The sequence below is a fragment of the Sinocyclocheilus anshuiensis genome, unplaced genomic scaffold (genome assembly GCF_001515605.1).
Source record: "Sinocyclocheilus anshuiensis isolate Anshui unplaced genomic scaffold, SAMN03320099.WGS_v1.1 scaffold333, whole genome shotgun sequence".
NCBI classification, from domain to species: domain Eukaryota; kingdom Metazoa; phylum Chordata; class Actinopteri; order Cypriniformes; family Cyprinidae; genus Sinocyclocheilus; species Sinocyclocheilus anshuiensis.
This window is the reverse complement of record NW_015539871.1, coordinates 1,206,528-1,214,607: the sequence shown is the minus strand read 5'-3', so window position 1 is coordinate 1,214,607 and position 8,080 is coordinate 1,206,528. Positions and strand designations below refer to the sequence as shown.

At 36.0% G+C, this 8,080-nt stretch overlaps 1 protein-coding gene across 4 annotated transcripts in view; it reads right to left on the bottom strand.

Moving 5' to 3' along the window:
- The window catches only part of LOC107685214 (furin-1-like), a 117,859-nt gene extending 111,320 nt beyond the window's left edge, over positions 1–6,539 (bottom strand). For 2 of the 4 annotated variants that reach the window (XM_016481730.1, XM_016481733.1), the window contains exon 1: positions 3,832–3,888. The gene's annotated coding sequence lies outside the window, so the exon portion shown is untranslated. Of the gene's footprint in view, positions 1–3,831; positions 3,889–5,192; positions 5,623–6,474 lie in introns of those variants that run through there. The other 2 variants (XM_016481732.1, XM_016481731.1) reach the window with 2 other exon arrangements.
- Positions 6,540–8,080: the final 1,541 nt, after the last annotated feature.

Genomic DNA, 8,080 nt, shown 5'->3' with positions numbered 1-8,080 from the left:
TCGACCGTGTTAGTTGATCTATACCGGGTGATGGGCGCCGCCATGTTAGTTCGCGCTGAATCCGAGCTGTGGGATTTACAACACGCAAATTCATCCTCTCCTACCGAAACATGTTAAAGTAGGTCTCCGGTAAACTGGGAGAAGAGCAGAGTAAACTTTATAGTTATCCACACAATCTGTATATGATATCAATAAAACATGTCGTCAGATTATATTTTTAAGGATGATTATTGCCGTTTCCTTAGACATCAGCGTGTATTTTACAAACTGTAAATGTATGGTTTTGCTAGTACTTATGTGTATTTAAATGTCTGAAACCTAAAATAAGCATTATATGGATGAAAACACTGAATATTTGTGATAATATGACAAGCGCTCAGCGCGTCCAATTTGGCTCCCGCCAGCCAAAGCGCGAAAGCGGATTTAAATTCAGCAGTTGATGACGTGACGCACTGAAAGTTCTAATCACACCGGTGTGATCGTACGCTCCAGGGACCAGCCAAGACTGATCACACCGGTGTGATCGTACGCGTTAAAGGGTTAAGATATCATATGGCTTCAGAAGTAACACAGAATAATTCGCACAATCGAAAAAAAATAAAAAATAAAATCTCGGATTTGGATCGGCTCTCTCTGACCGATACCCGATCCGAGAAAAATGGCACTATCGGAGCCGATACCCGATATGAATATCGGATCGGCGCATCCCTATCAGTTACAGAACCTTAGTCATATTTTAGTTGACACAAATGTAAAAGAGGCTATGAGTAGGGCCATATGATTTCCGCGATGCGGAAAACACAGATGGAATTGCGGAATCCAGTCATAAAAAAACGGAATTTACTGTATAACACGGAATGTCACGGGATTTGCCAAGTTTTTGATGAATAAATCAAAAGTAGGTCAGTACACTTAAATCAAAACACGATATGGACTAGTGTCTGTGAATATTAAGCCGCAAAAATACTATTTAAATATGACTGCTTGTTCTGCGTGTCTCTGTGTGAATGAACAAGAGCAGACACGTGGTTTTGTTTACTACACACATATTGAAGCGCATGTGACACTCGCGGTATTTTCAGCCTCTGCCGCCTCAATATATGAGTACATGAACATATAGACAATCTCTAGAACTGCTGTTATAGTCACTTCATGTTCATTTACCGTTTCTTTTGAGTAAAACTATCGTCAGATATACAAACAGCAACCCATCAAAGTTTGATTTAACAAAGAAACCGTGACAGAAATATTAGCTACTTAATGTAATAATAGTACTAGGAATATTTACCAGAAAAACTTACCAGAATTTATTCAGCAGGAAAATGTAAATACAAAACACAGTATTTCTGCGGAAAAAATAAAATAATAATAATAAATGATTTTTTTTTTAATAAAATCAGATAAATTAGAGATGCTTTTGATTATTAATATTTAATTAAACCATTAAAATGGAATCCAGAAAATTAATGGAAAACAGAATTTGGTCAAAATAAAACTGAATTTGAGAAAACAAAACATTTCATAGGGCTTTAAAAATGTATTTTTTGTTAAACTTTCAATAAATCGCCATTTAATATTGTAAGTTTCATGCTTTTTGATGAATAAAATTGTATTTAAGCATTAAAACAGAGTCTAGAAAAATTAAAATAGAAAAAACTGAATTTGGGAAAAATGTGAGGAGGTGAAGTAAATTTCATTCAATGTCTACCGGGGACCATACACAAAACATCTAAAATACCACTTGAAAATTTCAGACAAAAAAAAAAATAATCCAGAATGCATGAGCTGTGAATAATAAAGGGTGTTCACCTTGACAAATTTGCAGGGATCAGAAGGCATTTGTTTTCAAATTGAGTTGACAATTTGACATGACTTGAGCAACAGCAAATTCACGCAACTGTGCAGTATCATGACACACTCACATGATTTGCCGGCTGATACAGCTGGATATCGTAGCGGATGCAACAAATATTCTGTGCAACCTCCAGCGATTTAATTGCTATCAATGTACACGCTTCTTTAGATGCAACCCAAGACATTAATATTGTACAACCATCTACTAAAAATCATGCAGAGCCAAACACTACCAGCTTAGTCTCGACTGCCCAAAACAAGCAGACGAAGTTTCAATTTTACAAGGTGTAATCTCTGAAAACGAAAAAAAAAAACAGATGCTTTCTGACTTCCATAAGTGATGTGCCAAGTCATCATCTTTGCTGGTAAACCACCAGTAAACTGAAGATGGGAGGGAGGACAGCTGACTTATTCTTCTAGAGAAAAAGTCATCAACTTCCATGTTCAGTTATGACAGACTGTCATCTCTTTGCAAAACCATCCCATCGCTTCTCCTCTCTTATGACCAAGCAAACGCTGATGCGAGACTCTTGTTGACTTGAGGCTCAACTTGCCATAAACTTAAGCCATTGAATAAGTAATAAAGCAGCGTACTCAATTTACCCTCTGCTTCGTCCATTCATTTAACTGAAGGTAGAGAAAAATAGACTTTTTTCCCCGGAAACCACTTTCATTGACTGTTGAGATGAGTTGGCTTGCAATTTATTTGATCTTATAAAAGAAAAAAAAATAACTTTTAGAAGAAAAAAAAAAAACTTTCTTGTCCTGAACAAGTCTGGATCACGTCAGCCGAACTAGGCTATCTGATTATTCAATGCACGTACTATAGGTGGAGCGATTCATGCCGAGTCCGGTTGACCTGTCCACACCCTTAATGGCCTCTTTCATAATCACATAAATGCTGGTTACATAGTCTCATTGGATAAAAATGAGTGCTTTGTGTAAACAAGAAAGGCAATTGAAATTATGTCTCACGATCTGATAAAACAACCCATCTTCTGCTCACATTTGCATTCTGTTTCACATAAAGGCCAAAAACAAAACTGCTGGCATTTCCTTTCAGGACAGAGCTATTATTCTATTATTCCTCATGACAAATGTTGTGCTCATTGCTGGTGTTGGTTTAAATGACATGTCCTTTTTTACATGCTCTTTGATTCTCAAATGTCATTATCACCATAATGTCAAAAGAATGCTGTCAGATGTGTTAAACTGGACTTCTTTGAAACTCAGAATCAGACGCACTACCTGTTATACCAGAAATTTACCATCAGGAAAGAAAATATACATATTCTGAAACATAGATAGGATTTCACACAAATTCACTCAATATGCTGCATAAAACAGTATGTATGTACGTACATGTACCTAAAAGTCAAGTTTTAACCTAATTCTTGTTGTTTTTATTGAAATTATACATGTATAAGGAAATCGCCCAGCATTTTAAGTTTCAGATTTGAAAACAACAATAAAAATAAAAAAACAATGACAGAATTCCGGCTACATAAAGCCTGTAATTGTATTACGTCTAGTACACTAATTCAGCTTTACTGTAAAGTAAACAGCTTACAGCAGTTTTTGATCACCACAAATCAGTAAACACTGTTTATGAGAACACTGAAATATTACTACAAAGCTTTGACAACTGAGCCAATTTACCTCGTAAGATCAAAGTACTACACATGCATAAACAAAATTAGACTGTACATATTCAAAGACCATCATTTTCACAAAGTATTTCACAAACATTAAAACTACACTTATTTTGCAAAAACAAATTTTTAAAAATTATAATAATAATAAAATAAATAAATGTTTAAGAAAAAACATTCACAGAAAAACATGAAACTAAAACGGTTTACATGCAAGTTAACATGCACAGCGATTTATATTAACTTAGTAATAGACTACAGGTCGCTTAACCCCCTACACAATGTTTTTATCAGGTCAAGATAAGAAAAAAAACACGATACTCACTTGAGCAATGCACGAGTGTCTAACCCAGATTAAGTAGGCTAAGCATTAAGCAAGAAGTGCGTAACTTTACTGACAGCAATTTAAAGCTGTGCCAGCCCTGATTTCAAAGTACACCCACTCATGACATCACAACATGGTTAACACTTAACAGGGAGAGGAAACCGGCACAGAGATGTTTGATGGTAATTGTCGACCACTTGGAAAAAAAACTCAAGGCAGGACACAAAATGTGGGACTTTTAGATTCATACAAGTCTGCTTTATCTGAAAATGTTGAACGGAACCTACATTTTATTAGTCTGCTTTATATATGCAATCCATTCTTGATTTCAAAACACAAGCGAATGCTTGTTCCAAAGAAGAGACAAACTTTGTTTCCTGGCAAGCATTACACTTGGATTGGTAATGGCTGAAACATTAGTCTCATGAGGAAAAAGAACGAAAACATGATCAATTTAACTACTTCGAGGGTAAGAAAAACACCAGAAAAAAGTTTAAAAAAAAAACATTAACTTTGACATGGGGATCCATGCACTTCATGCATTACATTAATAACAATACTTTTAATAAATGTATAAAATAATGTTGAACACTCTACTTAACAACAACAGAACAAAACAGAGCATACACTGATAATAGACAACACAGAGCACCCACACTTAAAAAAAAAAAAAAAACTATGCATCTCTCAGAACTAACTTGTCGGAGGCATTTTTGTGATAACTTTTTTTAATCAGTATCAAAGTTATTTTTTTCTCATATGTGCAAGAAAACAAGAGTTTAAAATGATATGACACACAATACCATTAAATAATGCAGCTAGACAAATAAGTAAGTTAAAATTTACACACACACACACACACATACACACATATATACACACGCACACATACATATACACATACATATACATATATATATATATATATATATATATATATATACACACACACATTTTTTTTCTTTCTTTTTAAATTTTAAAGTGTGCAAATTTGTGTTCACACTAGCAGGGTAACCACAGATGGGAGGAAGGTTAACAATCAGAATGTTCACTTAAAAGTGTCCAAAAACCTTTAAGGGAACACATACACAACATACGATTGTTTCTACATTTCTTGTGCTTTAACTTAACAACTGTTCACCCATGTGTCTTTTTAAATAAATCTATTCTATAGAATAAGATAATGTTATCAGAGGAAGATAAGTATTCAAAGAGGTAGTCATAATACATTCTTATGTGGTTCACATAAGTTTGTAGACTAACGTTACTATTAGCACGGTACAACCCATATGCCATTTCAACACAAGACACAACAATCCTCACAGTACTTCATAAGTAACGTTACTAAATTAATTTCTTACCTCAACAGCATCAGCTTCTAATCTTCCGTTTCCTTGGATACAACGTAAATCCACTAAACCTGTCTGTCCACAGACACGACGGAAAGTCCTCCGTGTTTGACTGACCCAAAAACAAAGCTAAACTCAAGACACCGACGAAGTAGTGTTGTCAAGAGGACAGACTCAAGTGTCCTGACGCACTGGACTATCCTAAAGTCCACGCGCACTCATCTACTGTACAATAGGGAAACTTTGCGATAGGTTTGCTTGCTCTGTCGCACGTAACGCAACGCTAAGGCATCACTGAGACCCGGTTCTTCTGAGCCACCACTGGACCGATACGCCAACATAGTTACGGACGCATGCTAGAACGTTTCAAAACGGCAAAATCAAGTAAACAAACAAACAATTAATAAAAAATATACCCCTCTATCCAGGGACTGGATTGGAGAGGCGGTCTTCGCACTGCTTCTCAGGAAATACGTCACAGATCTACGCAATGAGATGCGACGCGGTGTCACGCGGTGCACGATGTGTTTGCGCCATCTGCTGGATACACATGCGCAGTTTACTTCAAAAACACGAGGTTTTTTTTTTTTTAAACATTAGTAACGAAAAATAGAAAACAAATATAATCCTCCGAGATACAAAATGCTTACAATATAAATATTGTAAGGGTGTAATTTTTATACTTTATTACAAGCTTGCAGGTTTGTGTCTATTCAAATTAAAGTTCACTTTCATATTTTTAACTTTCATATTTTTTTATAGGGAAAATGAAGCACCTGGATATGTAAAATATACTAGATATATATGATCTGTCAATTTGACATAAAATACAATTATTGTACTCAAAAAGCTCATTAAGAATTTTACTTTAAGTATTGACATGATTATCGTATGTATTTTTTCCACTTCATATTTTCCTTTTAGAGCTTCTCCAGGAGCCTTCCAGACGGTTAAATAAATCAATAAAATCGAAATATTTTGCAAAGTACTACAATGACATATAACATATAAACGTTGTTTTGTATGCATGTACACTACAATGCAATGTTGTTGTATTCTGTATTATGCATTTTCGCGCTAACTTTAGCAACCCCCGAAAAAAATAGTATTTAGTCGCGCATGCGCAGTTCACTTTCAAACCCCAAACGTCTTGGATTTTATGTTCGCACAATAGCCTGCGTTGAATCTGATCATTCTTCTTTATTTTATCATAAACGTGATCATGAAACTCTCTTGAGTATTTTAGAAAATTTAAATATGTTAATTTTAATATTAAACGCAACAGCAGTCTTACCACTCCTCGAGTAGTACGATGAAGCAAAGCACCCTTCAAGTTGGAATGCAAATTAGGCGAGTAAGTGCGTCCTCTCTCGAGCGCCCATCAATTAGATTGAGAGCATCTACCCACAGCTGACTTAATGATCCAGCTAATGAAGCTCCTGAAGCCCAAACTCATTATGGTCACGTCAAGCGGGATCACGTTTCAAAGCGTATATTTCATTTCATATTTCCCCGCTTGCTTTCCATTATGGTAATATTTAAGCATCGGTGCTTTGATGACCAAAGATCAAGCTATGTTTTATTTGTCAGTAGTCTTTGTGAAAGGCAATGTAATGCACTGACAACTCATTCTGTAGATGGACAGTTTGTTAGCGAACTGTATTTCAGTATACATGCATTAGAAACTTTTTGAAAAGCTTTTGCCCCTTAACCCAAAAGCTACAGTTGTCTCAGAATCAGAATTCAGAATCAGAATCAGAATGAGCTTTATTGCCAGGTATGTCAAAACAAGCTTGTAAATCCTGCTCTGCTTCATTAGTCCATCTTTTTACAGTCCTTAATACAGGTTTAGCTGATGTCTCTGCAGTCATGGAAGGATTAGATTTGTTTGCAAAAGTCTTGGACGTAAACACAAAATGGATGCAGCATCACATGGTCTACAGAATAATTTAGAATCTGGTTTATTTGTGCATTACTGAAGTGTCTGATTAATCTGTGTATACAGAACCATGCAAGAGATGATGGAGACTTTAATATAGGTGGCATGGTGGATAGTGTGCATATTAAGATGCATTTGAACTTCTGTATTCATTGGTTCAAATTAGTTCTCTGTACCTTCTTGTGTGCCCTCCACTGTTTTTTCATTTAAAGGCAACAAGCCCAAAATCTTTTACATACAGTATAAAGTTAATTGCCTAAACAATGTTGTCCAAACACTGCTTGATATCTGTTTTATTGGGGAAATTTATTTAGTGTACTTAAAGGAATAGTTCACCCAAAACGGAAAATCTACTTGAGTTTGTTTCTTCATCGGAGCAGATTTGGAGAAATTCAGCATTAGGCTATATCACTTGCTCACCAATGGATTCTCTGCAGTGAATGGGTGCCGTCAGAATGAGACTCCAAACAGCTGATAAAAACATCACAATAATCCACACCACTCCAGTCCATCAATTAATGTCTTAAAGGGCACCTGTTATGCCCCTTTTTACAATATGTAATAGGGCTGTGCAATTAATCGCATGCGATTGTCAAGCGCATCTCGTCAGTAAAGCCGGTTCCGTGATTAGTAGTAAATCTCCATCACCTGCTTTCAGATGGAGCGGCATTTACTACACAGAGCCGTAGTTCACTGACAATTAGGCAATATCGCGTTCATAATCACAGATGAATCGCATTCGATTATGAACGCGATATTGCCTAGCTTGTCAGTGAACTATACTCTGTCTATTAAATGCCGCTCCATCTGAAAGCAGGTGATGGAGATTTACTACTAATCACGGAACCGGCTTTACTGACGAGATGCGCTTGACAATCGCATGCGATTAATTGCACAGCCCTAATATGTAATATAAGTCTCAGGTGTCCCCAGAATGTGTCTGTGAAGTTTCAGCTCAAAA